Below are 24,715 nucleotides of genomic sequence, written 5' to 3' on the forward strand. Positions count from 1 at the left end.
TGTTATTACAATCTCCTCTTACGAGTCTGTCCAACTCTTCCTTAACTTGTACAACTTGTAATAAACTGTTATTAGATAGTTAATCTTGAAGCGGGTAGATTAACATACCCGACATAGCGATATATCCAATGCCGATAAGCTCAATTTCCAATAAACATTTACAAACGCGCGAAAGCGTCAAGCAACTCTTAATAAACACGCGATCCCCGTACCGCAAATTACCACGATACAAAGAGAAAAAGGAAAAGAAGAAAAATTCTCATCCCCTCCTCCCGAAAAAAATCAAAAATCCCGCACGAACAAGTCCTGTGTTAAAACAGTTCCACCTGTCTCGTCGAAACTTCTGGGACTTCTTCGAACATCTGCCCCCTCCTCCCGATAGAGAAAATCCTGAGAGCAACCTGATCCGTGGGCCTGGCGCATAATGGGGGCGGCTCGACAATCGCGATGGAAAGACGTTTCGGATCGAGGGATATCGGGCCATTGTCGAAGCGGCACCTAGCCCTAGCTGCGTCGACAATGGGAAGCCCGCGTTGTTGATCCCGAGCTGTGGGAATATTTTCGTTTCGGTGGGGGTGAAGGAACTCTCTCTCTTTTTCTTTGTGCAATTCCCCTTGCATTGTTGCATCATCGCCTCTGACGATCCATCCACTTCTTCCAACTTCTTTTTTGTAATTGCCGTGGAGGAAAGAGGACCGAGGCGGCACGCTTGCTGTTCGAAATCGATGAACGAAACGAGGGATCATTTTCCATTTTCACTATCGATCGACTCGCGGCGAGTACGCGCGAGATAGTGGAGGCGCGATAAGGGTCGCGCGAGTCGAGGGGTTACGCTTAGAGGCGTTTCTCACGCGTCTTTTCTTCGCGGATATATATGTGTGTGTGTGTATTTGTGTGTTTGTGTGTGTCTAGGTATAGGAGAAGAGTTAGGCCGAGCAAGAATCGAATCCTGTTAGGCGAGATGGAACCGTTGTTTCTTGGTAAGGAAACGTGTTCCACGGGCTATGGAATTCGGGATGCTGCGTGTGATTTATTTCTAATATCGGCGCGTGGGTGTGGTGCTGGTAGGGTAGAGTTATGCGCACTAATTGAGGTTACTGCTGCTTATAGAGAGAGAGAGAGAGAGAGCTTGATCTTTTATCTTGATTATAAATATAATAGGTAATGCTATATTGGTAAACATGCATAAGAAAATTGATTTCGTCGATTTCCTTACTAGGACTAATTTCCTGCTAGGACAAATTTAAGATTTCGAGCCATTAATATTGTGACAGTATCCGAGGCAACCGTGTATCATGGAAGGAAAGTGGTATATCCAGTAGCAAAATCACTGACACCGAGGTAGTCTGTATAATGTTTCGTGTTCCTCCTCTCGGGATGTTGACTCCTCTTTGGACACCGTGAAATTTGAGAAGAAGGAGGGAATCGATGCCGCCGAAACATCATGATCCTTGCCCCGTAAACGTGGCGATACCTCTTCAAATTTCTAAATAAAATAATTATAATATCGACTCGAATTCTCCGATTCGTAATAAATAAAAACACCGATTATAAAGGATTTAAGATGACGGGGGTTAAAAACGCATTCCGTGTTCAAAAGAAGAAATAAAAAGAAAGAAAAGAAAAGAAAAAAAAAGTAGGCACCGATGACGAAAAGAAAGAAGAAGAAGAAGAAGACTCGCGGCCCCGTTCTGGTAGCAATTTCTGTTTTCTCCTTTCTCGTTCTCGAAGGAGGCGCATGCGGCCATCGCCTCGTATCTCGCCTGCAATTTCATCCTTTCGGTCGAGTGGTTTCGAAATTCCAGCTGTGACGGGCGACGCCAACGACGCCGTTCCGCCCGTTAAGAGTCCCGGCTCTAATCTCGAGAGCCGGATATCGAGCCGGTGTACGGTGTCGTCGGTGATCGGTCAGGGGATCGGTCTCTCGGAAAAGTGGCCGGCCACTTTTGTAGGCGCACTCCGGCGAACGTGGGAATGATTTTGAGAGAAGGGCATGTGCCGTGGCGGGATCGAGATGAACGGAGCTCTCCGGGCGGAGAGGGGAGGATCGAGGAGATAAAGGAAGACGATGAAAAAGAAAGGAAAAAGAGAGAGAGCGTGTGGACGCCTCTTCGAGCCAGTTCCGTGGCGTCTTGGTCCCGAGCCTGTGTGTCCTCCACAGCTTCCATCCGTACGTATATGTACATATATACCTCTGTATGTGCACACCTGAGATGAAGGGAAGGAGAGAGGGTGGAGCGAGGGAGATCGAAGGATGCGGAGGCAACACACGTGTCGTCCCGTGTATGCGCGTTCATGCAGTTTGTAACGCGCGGAACAGGTATTCCCCCATTGAAATAAGGTAACGTCGCGAATATGAAATATACCCCCTTGTACAACTTGATAATCCGTGGTTACCATAAATCCTGAGTGATTATCCGCGTGTCTATTTATAAGCCTCGTGGCGTCGCCCTCGCCCCTCTCCTCCTCCTCGCGCCGTCCGTGTACTACCTCCTCCTCCTCACCCTCTCCCCCTTCCTCCTTTGTTCGGATATTCCGTTCCAACCCTCCCAACCCTCCTCCCCTTCTCTCTCTCTCTCTCTCTCCTCTTCGCGGAGGAGGGCCCCGTTCTCTCTCCGTCGCTATTCTCTCCTTCTTCTACGACCAACTGGGAGGATGATCGCGCCCAAAGGACCCTCTCGCGCGAGAAGAGGTTTCTCCTCTACCTACGTGCGTGTCACGCTCTTCTCTTCCTCTTCGTGTGTCAAGAGAGAGAGAGTCGGTTGGAGATACGCTCGATAGGATTAATCGGCTTACGGCCTCGCTGCCAGTGCCCCGAACAACACGGGAGGATATGATTTGTTGCCGAACATTCGTCCACACCTGCGACAAAAATGGTGTGTCTCCGTTCTCGACGAGGAGGAGGGAAGTGCGTCCTCTTCGGTGGACGACGCGTTCGATTTAAGATCGTTGGTTAATTTGTCGCCGGGAAAAAGATGATTTTGTACGACGAATGCGCCGATAAAATTGACGATTAATAGGGTACCGCGGGCAACGGTAATGAGGGTAATAAATAACGCTAATAATAATAACGATAATGATAAACTTCGTAATCCTCGTCTCGATCGATCTGTAGTAGCCAGTTTCTTCGTAACCCAAAATACTGCGCGTTGCAACGAGGACGAAACTTGCGTAAACATGCATTAACATAAGAAATCGTACCTGTTACCTGTTACAAAAAGGAAAAATTCCCCTTATCTTTGAGAATGAATCAGCATTTACCTTATCGAATATCGATTTTAATACAACGCAACGACAACGATCGATCAACTTTGGTCCAAACGGTTGAAAACATTATTGAAGAAAAAAAGGGGGGGGGGGAAAGTAATAATGACGCGAGAGTACAAGTAATAATAATTCCATTAACCATAACAATCGCGGTTGCCGCGTTTGATCGAATGGCGCGAAACGCGAAATGGACGTGCACGTATGCACGTATATACGCGTGATACGTTGCTCAATATGCCCGCCGCGCGAACGGACAGCCGGAAATGGTCGAAACACGTCTGTGCACTGTCAGATTAATTGCACCCGTTTCTCTCTCGATCGTTCGAACGTTAATGCACGGAACGAATTAACAGTTTGCCATGCGAGAAAGAAAAGAGACAGAGAGAGAGAGAGAGAGATAAAGATCTCTGATTCGAGATCCGCTCGTTTCGATGTCAAACGGAATTCCACGGGCTCGTGTTACGGCGGTGCGAGCAGATGCGCGCCTTTTCGCGATAACAAGTACGCTTCCGGTTTCTCGGCCGTCCGGAAACCGCGTCGGCCGCCGCGTTTCGTTGCAGCGCCGCAGCCGCGTTTCGCGAGATCAGCGCGCCGTTTCTCTTTTGTCAAACAGGAAACGCATTCCGCGAGAAAGGTATAATATTATATCTCGTAGCAGACATCTAATCTTCGTATCGCATCTGTAATATATCATTCCGGACGGGCCATGCCTCGTTGCGTAATTCCGGGTTTTCTTGCGAATGAAATTGCTCGCGATCTTAGCGAACAAGCCCGCTTTCCTATATGCCGTACCTATGGTTACATACGGTGGGCAACGTACGGCTGATTTCTTCATTAACCGCTTTCTTTAAATTCCATCCGTGCTCGAGGATCGTCCAAGTGTGAGACGATGCTTTTGTGTGTGAACCAAGTCGAATGTTTTTTTCTTTTTTTCTTTTTTTTCTGGAAATTCATTTAATCGAATTTGGAGGGAGTGAGTTATTTTGATCGATTATCTTGAGAATTCAATTATCATGGAAGAAGCATTGAAGCATCGGGTCTTCTTTTATTTCGATAGCAAGACTTGCCGCAATTTTTCTTTTTTGATTATTTGGATTATTATCGCGAGGATTAATGAAAATGGATTCGAAGAATTTATAGGGCCGTGAAAATCTTGATAAAGTTTTCAAGTTAGCTGATACACGCGATATTTCGCCTGGTGCACCTGGTGCAATCGATTCGACGTAGGGAGGCTGTATCTCATAACGAGATGTATGTTTTTTGATACGAATCCTGCCTTAGTTCCTTTCGAAGGAAGATTTAACGGAACGGTGTTCAATGTCGGTGCATACGTGTATTATTCGTCATTAAAAGCAAGAGTATTTTAATACATTGGTTTTTGAAGGCTTAATAAATTTTCTTTCGGTTCGAAGGGTGGTTCTATTCGAGGCGAACGTGCTATAACTTTAGTCACGCAATTCATTATTTATGTTCGTTTTATCTTGATACATATATTTCGGAATTACCCAATATTTTTGATCCTTATTTTCGTATCGATTTTGTGAAATCGATTATTAAGATTACAAAACAAGAAATTCAAATGTAAAACATGGTTTGATAACGTTTCTGTACAAAATTATATCATGTACTGTAAATAAAAATCTGTAAAAAAAGTTTAATTTAAAAAAAAAAAATAGTATCTCTTGTAACAATTTTTCTGTGTACATTTTTTTTTCAAAAAGATAAAGATTACTTTTTTTGAAATTGAATAACAACAAACGATAAGGAAAGTTCGAATTTAAAAATTTCGATTAAAGATTTCGTTCGAGATTTCGAAGAATAAAAGGAAAGAGATTCTACAAAGTCGCAAGGACGAAGAAATCGGGGCTATCCTCGAATCAGTCGCCAAAGGCACTGCGCGTTATGCTGCGGCAAGCTATTAAAAACCCAAGTTATGAATGAAAGCCGGGCTGAAATAGAATGGCACGCTGTGCTCCGCCCACAAGAACAGGTACAAACACCACGAACGATAAGCTTAGCTCAAGTCCAATGTCAGAAGATTCTCTAGAGGCCAGGAACGGATAAATCGTTCACAGAAAATTATCGGTTTCGATCAGCTTGACCGGTTGACCACGATTCGCCCATTTTATGCTAGAAAAACGATTAATCAGATGATTATACTTTTGATTTATACTCGATTTTTTTCTTTTTATCTTTCCCATTTAATTCTCTATCGCTCAATCGAATCGTTTTAATTTAATTCATATATAATTTGTTAATCAGAAAGAATTTACGTAATTACAAAAATTTAAATTAATCGTTGTTGCGTTCTAGTTTAATCGAACGCCTGTTCCAAAAATTCCGAACTCTTCCTTTTCAACGAAGAAAGAGCATAATTGATTTACACAAATGGGAAAATAAAAATTTCAATTCTCCTTTGAGATCGAATTTCAAAAATTTCCCTTCGAAAATCTTCAAGTATCTGTTCGCTTTTACGAAAAAGGACGAGGAAAATTAGGAAAGAATATTAGGAAGGATAGGATTTGAAAGATCGGTGAGGTGGTGGCGACACGCCGTTGATTTAACTCGGTTAGAGGGGTCTCGCGCGTCGTAAACCCAAATCACGGCGTAGCAAATTATGCGTAAACGAGGTGGACGGCCAGCGACAGGCAATACATCGGAACGGGTCGTTGGAGGTTCGACGCGGAGGGATCGTGAAAAGGGCACGATGCCCGACTGTCTGTCACATTCTTGATGTCAGCGGGCCGGAGAAGGGCCGGTAGTCGGCCCATCCTGACGATTCAATTAGGATTCAGGCATGCAGCGGAGGCCCCCGGATCCTCTCCACTCCGCGTGTTGTCCCTCCTCGCCGCCTTGCCGCGCCAGCTTCCTTTCCAGACCCTCCAAACGCTATAATCGATCGTCGATTTCACCAGAGATCGCCCGCCTGCTCGTTCGCGTGGCCCCGATCGATGCCGATATAGAAAAATACAGGGAATTCTCTGCCTCGCGGAACGAAACCTTTTACAAATATTACCAATTTTCCACGAATCGAATGAATAAGCGAAATCGTCGATGGAATCGTCTTACGATTCTATTCGTAGCCTAGTCTTTCGATGTTTCTTGTCATTTCTTCCTGCTCAAATCTTCCTCCTTTCGCGAAATTTTACAGAGGGGGATCTACTATAAAAAGGAAGATGCAGGAAGATTCGTATTGGAAGATTCGTTTTTATATTTGACAGGATTCGCATGATTGCTAGGCCAGATTCGAATATTGGAAAATTCACGATTGAAACGGCGAAACACGGCGTTACACACGCTCGACAACGTTATATTTCGAGGATACGTGGGAAGTCGAATCGGTTAGGCTCTTCGAAAATTCAATAGCCCGTTTCGCTATGATCAACGAAGGCTGGGAGGAGTGGATCGATAGATAGAGAACTGCTATCCCTTTTACGTATGGAAATATCGTTATAATCGTGTAGACACACAAACGAGTCCGCCGCGGTGGGGGCCAAGGAAGAGGAAGCAAAGCGTTGAACCAAGGGGGTTGAAAGCTTGGACGAGAGAGGCCCCGAGAAGCGTCGCGGGACAATGGAGCAATCAATAGGGTAATGTGAGGACACTTTATCGAATTATCGATGCGGTCGACACTGGCGTACCTACGGTCAATGGACACGGGTACCCTGCTTTTCGAACCAGACCCTTCCCCCCTCCCACCCCTCCCCATCCCGGGGCCATCTTGCGCCCGTCTTTCTCTCTTACTTCTGGCCCAATCGTTCCTTCTTCTCTCGCCTCGCCTCCCCCTCCCCCCCTCCTGTTAACGTTCCTAACGTAGCCGCCTATCTGCTTTCTATCTGCCTATCCGTCTCTCTCTTTCTCACCGTTTCCCGTCAATGTTCGCCCGCTGATAAAGTGAAGCATCCGCGCCGTAACAAGCTCAGTCGCCCTTGACACTTTGCCCAGTTAATGTCCACCGGGCACGCGATAAATCCGCCCCCGAACGCTTTAATAATCCGTGTCCGTCGTCGTTCTCCGTGTCTACCACTCGTGTGAATGTGTGTCTCTCTCTGTGTGCGCGAGTGTCTCGCCGAATCCATTATCTCCCCATTATTATTGTCTGAAAAGGTCCTCTTCCTCGAATACTTTTCGATCCAAGGATTAAAGTAGAAAAGTTGATCGATCGGAAGTACGATGTTCAATGTTAGTCTGGTTACATGGTTGATGGAGGTGCTTAGAGAATGTCGATCCATCGATGGAAGGATACCGGTGGAACGTTGATCGAGTCGAGGCACACGCGCGCGCGACACGACTCGATCGTTGATTAATCGATCAAAAATGGAATATTAACCGAGTCGAAATCGGATGATTAATCGATGGAGGTAAAACGTCGACCAAAGTATACGATCATCGGATTTTTCGATCGAACCGGAATATTAACTGCATGATCCTTGATTAACCAATAAAAGTAAACGCGAGATATATATATATATATGTAGATCGAGTCGAAGTACGAAGTCCTTAATCGATGGAAGCAGAATGTCGATCGAATTAGAATACGCGGCATTAAGGATTCGATCGATAAAAGTAGAAGTAGTTGGCCAAGTGGAGGCGCACGATCATCGATCAACCCGGTTAAACTCGAGGCGGATACATTGTCGAGGGGGATACGAAACGTGGAAAGTACAATGATCGTTTCACGGAGGAAACGAGTTTTTTGTCCCCGGTGAATCGATCGGGGGATCGGTAAGAGTTCGTGCGCTCTTAGACTCCCCTCCCTCCTCCCCTCTCCTTCCCTTCTCGATGCGGAGGCGATCGCACGCACAGGTTGCACGGATCCTCGCGTGGTGTTCTCGGTTCTCGTTTCACGGATTCTCGATCCGGAGATCATTAATCACGCCGGTTCCCCCGGACGAGCTGAAATCTCTCGGCTCGCGACGCAAAAGACTGCGAAACGCAGCTAGAGGAAACCCGGTCGCGAGTGGGTTTCGCGGACACTTAACAGGGACGATGGTGGGCCGATACTTTTTACGCGAACAGGATCGCATATTTCATGTCACTTTTTCTTTTTTTTTTTTTTTCATACCTTTTTTTTTTTTTTTTTTTTCATCCTTCTGACAGCTCTGCTCCTGTTTCTTCCACAGAGAATTCTCTACAGGATGGAACGAAAGTAAGAACAAACAGGAAACGTTTAGTTCTTTTTTAGTTTTGTGCTTTTTTCTTTTTTTTTTTTGAAAAAGGTATAGTCAGGCGTGAACGAATTTTAACTTCTTTCTCGCTCGAATTGAACCGATTAAACGAATCGAAATGGAAAAGAAAAGAACGCGGTGTATCGTTGACATTTACTCGAAATAACATTCTTTTGGATCAATTTAGATTAGAGTTAGCAATTATTATGCAAATATCTTGATCACAGTTCGCGTATGATTTACGATATTGGATATAATTGGAGCGAAGGAATTATTCACGCGACAAGTTGTAGTCGTGATTTGACCGAATTCAAAAATTTCCTATTCGCTTTCCGTAACGTAGGATAATAAATATCTACCACTTTGTCAACGCGTACAATTTTCCAGGAAATATAATATATTCTATATTCTCCGTCTCGACCGTGCGAGAATTCTTACAACATATAATAAAAATAAAAAAGAAGAATACTTCTTCGATTCTTCGCAAATCTTTCGAAAAATCTTTCCCTTGCTTTCGCGTCATGCGGTATGCGTATATCGGTGGAGCGTGTTGCAGCAAATACACGCAGAAGCGTATGCAGTTGTAATTGCCACGTTCGTTGTTCGGCTGTGTTGTTATCTGGCCGGTTATGTGTCCGGGGCCTAGTCTCGTCGTCGCGGCCGTGTCTCACTCCGTGTCCGATTGACCGCGTGTGAGAACACGATATCGCACGAATGAGTTATGATCCTTATTCGAGGATTTGCATACCGATTCATTATACACCTTGGTGGAAGTCAAAATTGGAACGCGACGTGGCGCAACGCGCCACCTCGAGCCGCGCGGAACGCGACCGGACGATAAATCAAACACCCTCCTCCCCATGGCCCCAATTTTTTCTCTTTTCTCTCTCTCTTTTTTCTCCCCTTTTTCTCATTCCTTTCCATCGAACCAACCATCGCCTTACCATCCTCCTCCTCCTCCTCCTCCTCCTCGTGTCGCGTAGTAGAACGTCGAGTAGAACGATCGGAAAGAAGGAGAGAAATATTTTCAAAGAGCGAAGCGAGCGCGAGTTTTCGAGAACGTCCTTCGCCGAGTGTGTATTATCACGAGCTGTGCCCACGACGAGCTTGACGGCTCGTCAAGGACGTGCGCGCAGATGTTCTAAATTACGCGCAAACAAATCACTTTGGTACCATCGAGGCACGCAAATACAGTTGTGCAATGACTCGGCCTGTTAGGTAATTCGATTTATGTAACGGTGCCGCCGCTATTGTTCACGCGTGTCGCTATTCCACCTCGCGAGGATCTCTCGATTCGACAGTCAAGGAGAGGAGAGAAGAGAGAGAGAGAGAGAGAGGCTGATCTTCTGGTGTTACGTGCCGTGTAGTAGTGCTAGTGTACGCGCTATATATATATACATATATATTTATTTATCCCTTGTGTGCGGGGGGATATCGATCCAATTAATTTCACGATTATTCCATGGATGGACCGGATGACGAGCTGGAACGGAGAAAAACAAGAGCGGCGAACGGTACGAAACGGGTGAGCGTCCTTTCTCTCGGAGGGCGGAGGGAAGGGGGAGGCGAAGAGACGGATGAACGGATTGTCCGAGATAAGAAGAGATGACAGGTAATTCGGCCGATGGAAACGAGAGACAGCACGACAGAGGAGATCGTCCTCTCCGCGCGTCTTAATCCTTGTTGCGCGCCCCGCTTTTATCGATCCTTGCCCGAGATAAAACCGGATACGTCTCGAAACCGGCGACGGATACTGCTATACGCGTCCTCCTCCTCCGATCGATCCGTCCAAGTTTCCAAAAATCCTATCCCGAAAATACGGCCTAAGTGGCGACGAGATATATCTATCCATCCCGTAATCGAAAAGCAAAAAGTGAGCTCTCCATTCTTCCTCGAACAGTTTCGTAGACGTCTTCGCTTTACTACGCCTTGACCGGCCGAACCCCGTAACCGAACCGAATCGAACCGAGCCCGATCAATGAACAGAGGAACACAGGCCCCCGATACAGAGGCGTCCTGCTGGCAGCCGCCAGGGCTTTACCCCACTTTCATCCCCAGAACAGAAGTTCTAGAAGGTTGTTGGCGAGCCGATGGGCGGAGGGAGGAGAAAGAGAGAGAGAGAGAGAGAGACAGGGAGAGATAATACTCGCGCGACTGGCTTAAAGCGTGCGTACTCGCGGCTTTAAACAGCAACAGCAGCACCGACAGCAGCCACCAGCACCAGCAGCAACGGAGCACACACACACACGCGCGCGCACTCACGCACACACATACGCACACCCCTCCACTGGAGTCTCTCCTCCAGAGACCGTCTTTCTTCTCTTCTCTCGTCTCTTCTCTCTGGTCACTCGTCGTCTCCTCTCTTACCTCGCTAGTGGTTAGTCCTCGCTCCCCCTTCTTCTCTCCCTCTACCCTTCTCGCTCCCTCCTGCCCGTGCACGCTTGTCTCTAGCGCTCTCTCCTTCTCCCTCCCTCCCTCCCTTCCCACCTGGCTCAACCTGCGTCTCGGCCCTCTTTCTCCGTCTCTCCTCCGTCACCATCTCGGTCCCGCCACCACGACTTCTCTCCCCGCGAGTCTCTTTAGTTTTGTGCGCTACCTGCCTGCCTGCCTGCCTGCCTGCCTGCCTTGTGGCTCGCTCGTATCGTATCGTATGTAAGCGAGGCGAGGTGCCGTGGCGGGACGAGGCGAGGCTGGCCCGATGCTTGGGTATTATATACCTGTGTGTGGCGCGGTATGGCGTTGTCTCCTCGCGTGTAGGCACACACACTGCCCTCTTTCTCTCTTTTCCTTTCTTCTTCCCTCCTCTCTCTTTCCCTCGCTCGCGTGCGCCCGTACGCGAACGCGGCTACGCATCGACGCGGCTACGCACACCGTCCCTCTCTCTCTCTCTCTCTCGATCCACGTTCGTATTATATCGATATATATATATGTATATATACACGTAAATACGTATCGAGCACAAGAACACGGGCGCGCGTATTATCCCGTTCGTGTGTACAGCGAAGGCACGTTGGCGCGCGCGAGAGAGGCGATCCGCCGCCGATTCGACGCGAGAGAGTACGCTTCGGGCCCCGAGAGCCTTCTCTATGTATGGAGGCGAGACGCGCGATTGTGTGTGGCCGGTGCACAAGAGCGTGCTAGCTCCCCTCCCTCCGGAGCCACACTCCACCTCCTCCTACCTCTCTCAGCCTCTACCTCCTTCTTCTACCTGTCGGCCCGGCCGACACACATGTGTATGTGTACCTTGGTCTTCAGTGTAAGATCTGAACCAGCGGAGAACGCACGCTATTGTTATATCATTATCATTGTCATCGTCCGTGGCGATTCGCGCCGTGTCCCCACCGTGCTCTCTCTCGCTGCCCCCTGTGTGTTTTCGACCGTGTGTTGCCGCCTCCAGGATTCACCCCGCCGGGGGGGGGGAGAAGAACCGTCCGTCCCGCGTCGGAAATTCGGGCCTCGAACGAGCGAGGGCTTCGAGGAAGAAGGATCGGGCGCCAATTCGGTGGACAACGCGTGACAGTCGCCGCCTCAGTCGACGGCTCCTCCGAGATTCCTCCGTGCGCTCGATCGGGGTCAAAGGATGACGGGACGCAGCAGCAGCGCATCGTCGCCGCGCCCTCTGACAGCGAGCCGCGCACGGGGCGGCCCGCCCGTCTGAACACGTGGGAATTCGCCGCCGTCGTCGCAACCACCCTGCCTCTTCTTCGTCCCTCTTTCTCCGTCCCATTTTCGCCCGACGAGTGTCATCCGGTCTCGATAGTTTCTCCAGTGGAATATATACATATATATATATATATATTTATCTTGGATCGTTCGGTGTGTGCTGGGATCGTCGCCGATATATTCGGGATATCTCGCGTACGAGAGAGGGAGGAGAGAAGAAGTTTAAGAGGAGGAAGGGAAGTGGTTGAAAGTATAAACTGGTGATTGGCAAGGGTGATCGATCGATTGGTTTGGCCCCCCCCCCCCTCGGCCGATTCCTTCGTCCCGAAAGAAGACGTCGACCGGTCGATTAGAATCGAGGGGAGCCGATGACGGGGAGGAGGAGGAGGAGGACGTGGACGGGCGAGATGGGCAGGATTGATCGGGAGGAGGCTATGCTTGACGCCTAATTAAATCGATTAGACTTTGGGGTTAATTGTTCTGGAACGTGAGCTCCCCGAGGAACACGCGCGCTGTCTGTCGCCGCTACCGTCATCTTTATTGTTCGCCCTGCTCGTTGGTGTATCGCCAGTGGTGGTGGTGGATCGTGAGAAGACGAACGGAAGGACGGAGGGAGGAAGGAATCGACCGATCGTATCGAAACTATCGCGGAACGGCCCAGCTCGAGAGGCTGGAGTGAGTTTTGGGAAGAAATTTTTGGGTGCTAAGTGACGTCTCGTGTCCTCTCCGCTCTCTCTTTCTTTCTCTCTTTCTCTCCTCTCTTTTTCTTCCCGTCCTACTCTTCGTCTCAATTCCGGTTCCCTTTTTGCTCCGTTCCCCAGGTCAGAGAGAGCATCTAATCGTTCCTTTTCTTCGGGCCCCCCCGCTCCGATTGAACCGTCCACGGCTCTCTGGACGTGGTTGTCATCGGCATGTGAGTCAAAGTGAACAACACCGTGAACAACGACTGGTGTCCATTGTTGCGTTCAGTGCTCCCTCTTCCTCTCTCTCTCTCTCTCTCTCTCTTCGTGTGTCTTGCCTTCGTGACAAACAACACGGATCTTCGTACCCTTCGTGATCGTGGTTCCGAGTGACAGAAGACCGGCTTCGAACGCCGTTTGCCGCTACCGATCTCGATGATCGCTCAATTAGTTCGAAACTCGTGCTCCCACAGTGCAACGATCGCGAAACGATCCGACTTGGTTCGAGGTTGGTAACGCGTCGTGCTCGTCGTGTCAGTGTGAACCGGGATTGTTTCAGGGAGCATTGTCTCTTGTGGTGTCGTCCAAATATATATATATATACGTACGAAATACGTAGCAAAGGTGATTCGAGCAGAGTGGAAACCGATTATGCGGACGAGTAGTCGCGGTGATCGATGATCATCCGCGCGATCCTCCACGCTCCTCGCTCCTCGCGGAAGCAATCAGCTGGGACCGAGTGGTGAGTCCATTAACGATATTTCCACGCATTTTTAACAACCGGCCTTCGAACGCGGTCTCCGTTAGGCAGAAAGAAACTTTCCAGTTTCCTCTCGAAGCGGTAACAACTGGTGTCCCGGGTCTGGTTTAAACGTGGCAAAAAACGTGGCCTGGTGCATCTTCTGTCGAAAGGTATCTCCTAATAAAGCAACGTAGCGATAAGTGAAGAGGAATCGGCACGCCGACACGGGTGCAACGTTCCATCGCGTTGTCGGAGATGCCTCTCTCCCTCTCTCTTTCTCTCGCTCTTTAAGGAGCGTTGCTCCCCTCGGATCTCTCGTTCCCTCTCGCTCGGTTTCGCGAGTCGTGAGCCACCGCGAATTCGACCGGCAAATGGAACGATAAATCCTTCGATTGTCGAACGTCGATAATCGTTCCGCGGCGGCGCTCCGTTGTAGACAAGCCGGGTGAACAAACATCGTCGGATCCGACCTGTTATCGGCCGCACGTGATCGGACCCAGGCCGATTTCTGCCTGGTGAAAATATTGCCCGGCTGCGCTCGGTCACGTTTATAACGCAACACCGTCGACACATAGACAGACACGTTCGGTGAAACTTCTTCGCCGGCGAAATTCGTCGAAAGCAGAAAGCTCGTGTGGAGCGTTTTGCGCGCGGATTACACGGAAAGGTAATCGGTCCAACGATGGAATTTTATTTCGAGGATTCGACAGCGCGATGCTTTCGACGCGAAGGGATCGTTCCGTGGAAAAGTTTGTAATGGGAAACGTCGTCGTGTGGAGAGATAGAGTTTGAGACTGTCGAAGATTCGAGACAAATTGTTACAACGTATCGCGGTGCTTCGACTCATCGAACGAAGGGTCGAAATAAGAATTTTTCCGCGTTAAATGATAAAATCGAGCGAATCGGCCACGTCATTTCCGTTGCAGCGGAAGAAAATTAATTCGAACGGTATGGCCGACAGGATTCACAAATATGCAAACACGCGTCTATTTATTGACGTTCCTTTGACATTTTCCCTGAAATTATCTCGAGATATTATTCGCTGGCGGATGCGATTAAAATACAATGGTACCGGAAAAATAGGAATAGGCGGAGATTCAAACGTAGGCAAATTAATCTTTCTTCTCCTGTCTAATGCACGATGTCACGCTGTCACGCGTTTTTCTATATTTATCTCCGGTTAACATCCAGGGAATATCGTGAATCTATTCACAATGTGTCTACAATCTTCGCACGAGAAGACATATTTTAATTATTTATCCAAGAAATTCCTTTCCGATTAAAATTCAAATCATTTTAGAATATTTATCTCTTTCGATAATTAAAAAATTCTAAAATTCGAACTATTCTTAAAAATAATCGTTTGGGATAAAGAAATTTTTCTCACGCGTCTTATATCAATTATATCAATGCCTGACTTCTAATGTCGAAAATTTATATTCGAGTGGTAGTAGCAAACTCATGAACTGTGTCTTAAGTTGCAATTACACTTCTCTCTCAATTTGTTTCTTTTATCCTTCCAAACGAGCCTTCCTCCGCGCATCTCCGTGAAATATAACGCGACGAAGGAGTTCCTGGGGAGAAAGCATCCGTTCCGCGGGACGAGCCGCGTGGATAGTAAATTATTAATCAGCGCTGCTAATTACACGTTTCCATCGCGAATAGAAATTCCCTATACGCACGAGCAACTTGTTATTGATCTGAGCGAGACACCGACCTTTTCTAATACATTTAATTAATCCAGTTGCGTAAACCGATCGAACCGTTTTCGAAGTCACCGATAGAACCATTCGATCTTTCTTTTTTCGATTCCCGCGCGAGAATCGATGAATTTAGACTTTCTTCTTTTTTTTTTTTATTAATATCCGTCAGAAATTTTCCTCATTTCGATCAATTATTCCGAGAATATTAATTAAACTGCGAGAGTATCGAGCGTGTCAAACGTTTCAGACACTTAAAACTTTTCGACACTTTTTTAATTCTCGCAAACGATGCGCGATTATTAGACTTTGTTTATAAGGGAAAGAAACTGTCGGGTGAACCGAAATTGCTGGAAGGGCGGCTATCACACCTCGGCCAACGGAAATGATATTTTCCGTTCGAACGGTGGCCACGTTTAGTGGCCATATTTCCAACTTAAAAGGAGGTGCTGTCAGCGGTGATTTGGGTGGCGAGTGAAGTGCCGCTTTTATAGTACGCACGGGAGGAGACAGTCCAATTAAGGGCACATTTGTATACTTAAGTGCACCGATATCGATGTATAAATCGGTCCGCGTTCCACGATTTATGGGCAAGCGGCGAGCGTCGTAAAACGTCCGGCAGCCAGATACCGGTGAGGAGTCAGGCCAAGAAAGTCCTGGGGGCCTCCGCGTTCCTGGAACCGTGAACCCACGTCCCGCGAATCTTCCGAACGAACTCCACAATCGACTCTCCTTTCTTTCTTTCTTTCTTTCTTTTTTTTCCCCTCCTTTTTAATTGCTGAAAAAAACCCATTCTCGACCGTCAAACTCGTATCGTTCCGGTCTCTCACTCGTGAATGAAATATCGAGATGAATCGGAAGGGGGACGGGCGACGCGCGACCCTGAGGACCGCTCCTCCTCTCCCTCCTCCTCCTCCTCCTTCCCCTCCTGTCCCATCGATCGCGTAAAACTTCTCACTTTCTCGAACTTTCTCCCTTTCTGCCTTGGATAAATATTTTAATTGAATCGAGCGATATTAAAACCGGCCAAAGTGGCTTCCTGCGAATAACACGTAACACCGTTTATTTATTTTTTTCTTTCGCTTGCCGTCCCCCCTCCCCACTCCCCTTCTTCATTTCCAACCGCGTGGTGCACGCGTTCATGCACCTGCGAGCGTTCTAAAACGGCTGGAGAGGGGAGGGGAGGGAGGGTTAGCAACGTTTCCACGCAACGTGAGTTCTCGAGTCGCTCGAGGAGGAGAGGAAAGAAAACGGGCGAGATTGCTCGAAATCAATTCGTCGGCGCGTCACGTCGTAAAGAGACGGGCTGAGATCCGCCCGGATTTTCTAAATAATAACGAACTAATGATGTTGAGGAGGAGGAGAAGGAGGACGTGGACGGATCTCTGAACAGATGATACTTTCTATCTGCTAAATACGGTTTGGAAAGAATGGAAGTTTGAGATTTGTTAAGTGCGATGGTAATTGTTCTTCTTCGAAGAATTTCACGGTATGAAAAATCACAGTATCCTCGAAGTATGTTCAATCGGATTTTCAGACTTTTGACACTTTTTAAGAATTTTCCATCGCGTTTTTGTCACTGTTTTAACTGTTGGTAATTATAGCTTGGCCGATAAAATATCCATAAACGCTTAATCTTGCTGGCAAATTGCATATATTTCTGTGTCTTCCGTATAAATACATCGCGCGTATAAATATCTTCTTTTATTTTATTTTGTGCGTAGCTGCGTTTAAACCGTACAATTAAGACATAGTAATAAGCGATACGGATTCGAAAGTCGCTCACTTACCACCGTGATAATAATTATGCAAATTTTACAACTTCGATTATTGCTCCAATTAAATCTCCGAGAGATAAGGAAGGGAAAAAAACAAATAAATTTTCTTGAATTGTAAAATTCCACAAAAAAGACTCGTCTGATTGGTGAAAAATCAAAAATGTCCTATCCTTATATTATTATCCCGTCGTTCAAAGTTCAAAAAAACCTACAGAAAACTCATTCTTCTCCGATTCACACCCTCCAAAAATCAAAGATGTCGATCCTCCATAGATACTCTTCCCAAGATTTCAGAGAAGAAATTACCAAACGCAAAATTCGAAGAGACGAACGAAGAAAAACTTGTTCTTCCTTATTCTTCTCATTGTTCGAAATCAAAGATGTTGCGCAAATCGTTTTGGGGAGGATAAGAAGAAGATTGCGGACAAAGAGAGAAGGGAAAAGAGAAAGAAAACTCGTAGTGGGCGAGTGAAAAGTACGCGCGAAGAAGCGTGGTCGTCGTCGTCTGGCGGAATTCGCCGGGCAGAATCGGAGGGTTAAACCCTTTACGCGCTACGTCACAAAGGAGAGCGAGTTTGCATCCCCTGCGACGCAGCCAGCCACGTTCCACGCAGCCGTCTCTCATTCTTCTTGGGACGGAATTCTCTCTTCCTCCTGGTGGCTGGTGCACAGACAGAACCGTGCAGAACCGTGGAAGGTATATATTTTCCCTTGTCGTAAATCTTCTTCGCTTGTTTCTCGCGTGCTCTTCAACGATCGCCGTTGAGTTACGCTCGTCTCGGTGGCTCAAAGCCCCGCCCCCGCAAAATCCCTGTCGCTACGTGTGTTAGCGACTCGTAAACGCTCAAAATGAAATCCTTTAAACCGCCTTATATTCATTTCGCGTCTACCAATTTGCATACAAATCTGACATGTTCGCGAGAGCGGCTATTGACGTTTCGCGCTCCGTTATCGGCACGTATGCTAATTCACTCCTTCGCGATTATTCTTTTCTCTCTCGAGCCTCTCTCTTTCTGATTTTCGTCGCGTTTCGTTTAGAATTTTACCTGCTCCTGCGTATCTTACAATGGTTAGTAATGATGGTCCTTTTTTATAATTCTTATAAAATGGATCGCGAGCGAGATCTCTGGCGATAGTACTCCCTGGCGAAGTGTTTGCATGGAAACGAAATTTTTTCCACGAATGCGTGCGTCGCGCATTAAAGCAATCGCGCAATCGAAGATTGCATGGGTTTATTTGAGAAGAACGCGGAAAAAAACGAATATTTTACAAAAACGTTACGAAACTCGCTATATCATGCTTTATATTGGCGGAATAGTTTAATACTTTTAAATATTCAATAGCGATTGTTAGTACATTTTACTTATCATTTCTTATTCCAACACGCTGCTCAGATTTCTCGGCCGATTTATTGCGCGTTTTACGGCGCAAAAAATTCCACTTAAAACAAGATATTTAGCCATCGTGATAACCTATTAAAACTCTACTTTCTATCCAATATATACATACATACGTATATTCTCTCGATTTTAATTTTTAAACTCTTTCCTATGAACCGCACATTTCATAAATACACGATCATATCTACAATCCAAATACGATCTGAATAATTATTACGTAAAAAACCGTTGCTTGAAGTTTCACCGGTCCGCGAAATGATGCGAAAATCATATGCGCCTTTCGACGATCTCTCGCCCAATCGCCACGCGTAAGCAGCCGTAATTTCTCCCCCGGCGGGAAATGCAAATATTAATTATCTAGGATCGGTCGGGCGCGATCTTGAAAAACGGCCGTGTAGCGGTGGTCGTTGTCGGCATAACTCGGCGGCGATAATCGGATCCGCGCAAAGGGAATGAAAGTTACGTTTCTCCGCTACGTGGTAGTTACACGCTGTATGTACGATAGAACGGATTTGAATATGTTTACATTCTTGTTTTGTTTATCGGGCCTCGATCTCGGGGAAGGGAACGCATCTGGGGAATCGCCGATGGCGTTTGACTTTTGCGAAACAGGTGGTTTTCGCCATATAGGCCGGCCGAACACAATGAGACGTGTCTCTCCGCCGTGGACCATAATCCATCTTGGAAGTCAATCCAGTTAGCCTTGGCATGGAAAATGCCCGGCTATCCCTTTCGACCAAACTCTCTATTGTTGTTCCGAGGATTCTCTCTCTTTCTTTTTACGCGTGTGTGTAGAACAACGTGGTCGACAAGAGCGAAACGGTTGGACGATCATGCTGGCTGCGCCTCGAATCGATCGATCAATCCACCGACTCGAGGACGATCGCAATTTAACCGATTTGCATTGGTCGGATGAGTAAAGATGGGAGATCTTGTTGCGAATCCAACGATCTCGTTGTTGGGGACAGTTTTACACGGGATTGAAAATGTTTGCGTGAAAACTTATTTAAAGAAAATTCGATGAGATAGTTTCTTTTTCTCGATGGCTGTTCGAATAGAAATGCAAGTACTTTGTATTTTCTCAGAATTGAAAATTTCGAATCGCGTAAGAAACGATCGATCAAATGATCCGGAATTTCCTCAAATCAATGGAAGATAATTTCGATGTGTGTAAATATGTAAAAATCGGAATTCGTGTTCTTTTTTTTTTCAAAGCATTTTTAAAAAATACCTTTGCTCCGTTCAAAGATCGCAAAAGTTCAAGACGCGAATAACAATTCGGATAAGATATATTTAAAAAAATTGCGCAGACCTAAATATAGTAAGTGATTTTTCATCGAGTTGAAAGAAAGTTTCAAATTTTAACAGACGCGTAAATCTCTGCTCTCTTTTCTCTTCCAAATCCAAACTCGTCTCTCGTTCCAATCGACTTTTCTCTTTTCCTCGTATCGACTTGAAACACGTTCGCTTTTATCCCCTCGAACGTGAAGAGAAGTCGCACGCGCGTTTATCATTCGCGCCATATGAAACAACACGCGCGCGTTCCCAGAGTCATCTCGACCCGTTCGCCCACTTAATCTCATCGGATCCACGCTTCTACGAACCAAGTATAAAAGATCAAAGCGTTTCGGGGGTTTAATGCTCGCGTAGAGGATTCGGCCCATAAAACGGCCAACAGCTGAGAAATAAAGTAAGGCAGAGACGGCTTCCCGAACCGATTCACCCGAAATTTTTAATTTCGAAGACAACACCGCCCACTCGAACTATTCACGAGATAAACGGCATCATGCGCGACTCAACTCGAATTAACCCTTCGAATAAATTTCTCTCCCTGCATTCGCCGCTCCTTCTTCTCTTTGATCGACCTTCTCCTTTCGATTCGCGAGAAATCGTAAGTTAATTAACTCGAATCCACCGAAGCCCGAAGGAGAGATAAAATATTAACCGGTTGCACGCTCGTATTTATATTTAAAAAGGTTATCAATCAAGAGTCCCTATAATGTAATTATTTGCTAATGTAAATAGTACAAAACGATTATAACGATTATAATCTGAAAATTGTAATAATCGTATAATGATGGTGTGCTAAGCCATCAAACGGTTGAACCCCCACTTTCGAATCGAATTTCTAAAATCGGGGCACATCTACCTGAAGCGAAGCCGAATCGTTTACCGGCAGCTGCCTCGCCGCGTCGATGGAACGGTCATCGACCCCCACGGCCAAACACTTTCGTCCTAACAAGTTTCGACCTCTTAAAGGGCTACGCCACGTCTACGAAGGTGTCCAGGCCAAGGATCGAGCGGTATCGGTATCTTCCTCTAGGATCTACCGCGTCTTGTCCTCCCTTAATTTCTCCACCCTCCCTTTCGATGGACATCGAAAAGGGCTTGGAAAAAAATCGCGGCGCTTCTCCTCCGACAGAGAGAGAGAGAGAGAGAGAGACGAAACTTCTCCGTTTCACGTGAAAGATCGTAAAAGAGCGGAGGAACACGGTGGAGACACGCGTGGATCGTTTTCGTTGAAGAAGAAAAGGGAAGGAGGAGGAGGATGGGCCCTGTGTGCGTGTTTAATCGGGTTCCCTTTTTCGTTTCGGGGTCCCTCGAAACGATCGTTGTTCCACGGATGCACGGGCGACGACGACGACGACGACGACGACGACGACGACGATTTCTTCAAGAAGAAGAAGAAGAAGAAGAAGAAGAAGAAGAAGAAGAGACGAATTCCGATGGGTGGGAGGTCGATATCGTGGCGGAGGGGGAGGGCGCGAGAACGCGAGAGAGAGCCGATTGTGCGGGCAGGGAGGGAGGGGGGGGAGGAGGGAGGGAAGGCGACGGTGGGCCTAATTAGTCAGGGATATATCTGGAATCTCATGGAGGCTGAGTTTTGTAGGCCTCCTTCAGTTTTATGTACGCAGGCGGATTTCTCCCGTGGATTAGCATACAAATCGATTTAAACTCGAGATAAATAGCCACTCAAAGGCTCCTCACACGGAGCCGACTCCGGGCATTATCTTGTCCACCGGTGAGATTAACGCTTAATGCTTTATACTTTACAGCCGGCCAACTCTGCCTCCCCGCGCTGCCTCCCGCGGTTACCGGTATATGCGTGTGCTTCAACTATACGTACAAAGCCGTTTTACCTACCCGCGATCGAGAGGAAACCTTTTATCCTCCCCGTTAACTCTCTCTCTTTCTCTTCTTATTTACCTCTCTCCCCCTGCTTCTCCTCCTCCTCCTTCGTTTAAGAAGAGGTAACGAAGAAGAAGAAGAAGAAGGCAAGGAAGGAGCAGCTCTCTCGATCAAATACCGACTCCGTTTCCGATTAATCGAAACGACCGGTTATCGTTGGCGCGATATCGAGCCGTCGATGCCCGGATCGTTTACACTTTACACCCCCGATGGATTTCACGAGGAGTAGTAGCGCGTATACGGTGGCCAAAGGGAGGCGGATGACTAACCGAGGGCGATAAAATCGCCATCTTTCGTCCTCCCTCCCCTCGAGGCCTGCACACGCGAGAGAGGCTTCTCACAGAGTGTACAACGCGCGTCACAATTAACCTAACGCGCTCACCTTGCCTCTCCCCTCTCGCTTGTTAAAAGGGCGAGGAGGAACCAGTCGTTGCGTACTTTTCTTTAAAAATACGTTTATTATGGGATTTATATATTATATATACGTGGATCCTTCCTTTTCGCGGGATAAAAAACTCGCCTTCTTCTGCGTTCGTGCGAAGCTGGCTTCCGCTGCACACCGCGAATACTCTTTTCGTGGATTATTTCGTTATTATTATTATTATTGGCAAACTTATTGTTTGTGTTTGCGTCGATGACGTAATTAAGGGAGGAGAGGAGTGCGTTGGAGAACTATAAGCGCGAAAAGGATTGTGAAATGACAGTTGTTTAATCCGCCGTTTTAAAACTGGCCTCTTTTGAAAAGAGATTTTAAAGCGATTTTAAAAGATTCGAAGCAACGAGTGGCATCAGCCTAGTTTCTTGCGCGGCAAAGGCGCCACGACGGCGCCAATGTATTTCTTGTACAGTTCATTATTTAGGAGTTTGTGGAGTTGAAAGCGGTTACAAGAATCTTTTCATTTAAGTCTCGTTAATTATCCCGACGCCCGTATGCACACGTTTTCAAAATGGGAAAGAGATTCTTCCCGAAATAAATTCCCGGGTTTGATTAATTATTCACAAAATGTTTACAACGCAAATCCGAATACGATAGAATCGAATTAAGAATCGACAAGCTACTTCTCGAATTTTCGACGATATGATAATTTTTACTTCCTTTTTTATTCAACGCCTCTCTCTCTCTCTCTTTCGCGGAGTATCAATTTTCGCACGAAATCCGCGTGTCCCGTCCGCCGTTTCGCGGTATTTATGGAACACGCGGTGATTACGAAACCGACGATCTCTCGAAACGAGCGAACAATTATGACGGGCTGTAAAGCGAAATTTATAGCGCGCCTATTGTGTTCCGTTCTTTGAATCGCCGAAATCCGAACGCCAAAGGTTTACGATATTCCTTTAGGTCCCGCTAATTTATTCTCCTCTCCTCTCGATCTACGATCGCCACGAGAGACGCGAACCGAACGTTTCGTTTCGCCTACCGAAATCGCCTAGAGAAAACGAGTTTCGGGGGAATCGTTAAATGCACGGCCCTCTCTTAGTTTTATCGAGATATTTCGATTATTCATGATTGCTCAAGGCCCCTCGAGGAGAGCTCGAGAATCCCGGTCATTAAGCCGCGCGGCGAACACGTGGACGACGACGGGGCAGCCGAGTGAAAATCGAGACTCTCCTCGAGATTTGTCCCGTATCGTCTCGTTTGCCGCTCGTTAATCCTTGCCGCGAGTTTTATCCCTAATTTATCCCGTTATTCGTGCCTCGCCGCGTTTAATTGCCTCTCCCGCGTAAGCTCTCGCGTAATTTAACCACGTCGAACGATTTTTTTTTTTTATTTATTCAGCTTGCGAAAACTTTATTATATATCGGAGAAAAGATGTTGTTTTCAATCAATTGTTCAGTTATCGAGAATGAATCAATAATAATTATAATTAAACCGAACGCGATTTTTTCAAAGCTCGAAAAAATTCTGCCAACTTCGTGGTTAAATCGTGGAAGAGAAAGAGAAAGAGAAGTAATACGAAAGAAAGGAAATTAAAAGGAGCAGCTCTCCCCTCGACGTATCGTTCTACGACTCGAAAACCAAGGGAAACGTATCGGGATATCGTTTTCTTCCTCGCGTGTGCATAAAGCCGTTCCGTTGGACTAGACATCCACGACTGAGAAGAGCCATTAGAACAATTAAACGAGACGCGCCGTTAAACGAGAATTATAAATACACGGGAAAGGCCATTACCAACAGCGCTTCGTTCTAAATAAACGGTTAACGACCGACGATTGTAATACCCCGTGTATACCCCGTGAAACGATGTTCGACGAAAGATGGGCGAAAAAGCTCGTTCGAACGAACGAGATTCTAAATAATTACTATTACGAAGACGCTCGTTACCTTGATCGTTCTATCAACCGGCGGATTACGTGTACGTGATAAATCGATAGAAGTCAGGCGATTCGAGTGGAAACATCGTTCCATCGGAGGGGATTGGATGAATGAGAAGAACACTTTGCTCTTTTTCTTTTCTTTTTTTTTTTCCTTCTTCGATCGTCAAGCGTTTGGAAATAGAAATTGTGTATAAACAATAGGACGAGTACCAAGAACACGTTATAATATAAAATTGGCAAAAAAATTCGAACAAACGCGTTTATTTGATAGTTAGATGTTAAAATTGGCGTCTCGGTTAATGGTCGCTCTACAAGAAAATAAGTATGTTACACACGCGGCACGGTAATAATTGCGCGCGTTTTTATAATGCTTAATTTACATTAAGTAAGACATGTGTGTATATATATATATATAAGGAAAGGAACTAAAATTCCCCTCCAACCTCTTTTCGTGGTGACCGTGGCTGTTTTAGCAATTACCATAATTTAGTTAATTAAGATGCATTATCGGAAACTGAAAGGTAGTTTAAAGGGTATCCACGAACAAGAGATGGTATCGTATCGCCATGCTTATCCGCCGTAACGATACCACACTCGTTATTAAGCAGTTATCACTCTAATTACGTATATGTTTAGCAAAAGAGAAATTTTCATTAGCCGGTACTCGTGTATGCACGCCGCCGCCATGTCGCTGGCTTGACCATTGCTGTTCATTCATTTTTATCACCTTTAATGACACACGACGAGGCAGAACACTACGATCGTTGAAATCGTGAATTCCTGAGAAGGGAAAAAAAAAAAAAAAAAAGAAG

General features: G+C 46.5%; 1 protein-coding gene across 3 annotated transcripts in view; it reads left to right on the forward strand.

Annotated features, from left to right (window-relative positions):
- The window catches only part of Sox102F (transcription factor Sox102F), a 210,686-nt gene that overhangs the window by 9,021 nt on the left and 176,950 nt on the right, over nt 1-24,715 (forward strand). The window contains exon 1 of one of the 3 annotated variants that reach the window (XM_086910775.1): nt 11,765-13,520. The exons of the other annotated variants lie outside the window; for them this stretch is intronic. The gene's annotated coding sequence lies outside the window, so the exon portion shown is untranslated. Of the gene's footprint in view, nt 1-11,764; nt 13,521-24,715 lie in introns of those variants that run through there. 3 annotated transcript variants of the gene reach the window in all.

This window comes from Apis florea, unplaced genomic scaffold, assembly GCF_048593485.1.
Source record: "Apis florea isolate Af1SG1 unplaced genomic scaffold, ASM4859348v1 contig_3203_pilon, whole genome shotgun sequence".
Taxonomy (NCBI): domain Eukaryota; kingdom Metazoa; phylum Arthropoda; class Insecta; order Hymenoptera; family Apidae; genus Apis; species Apis florea.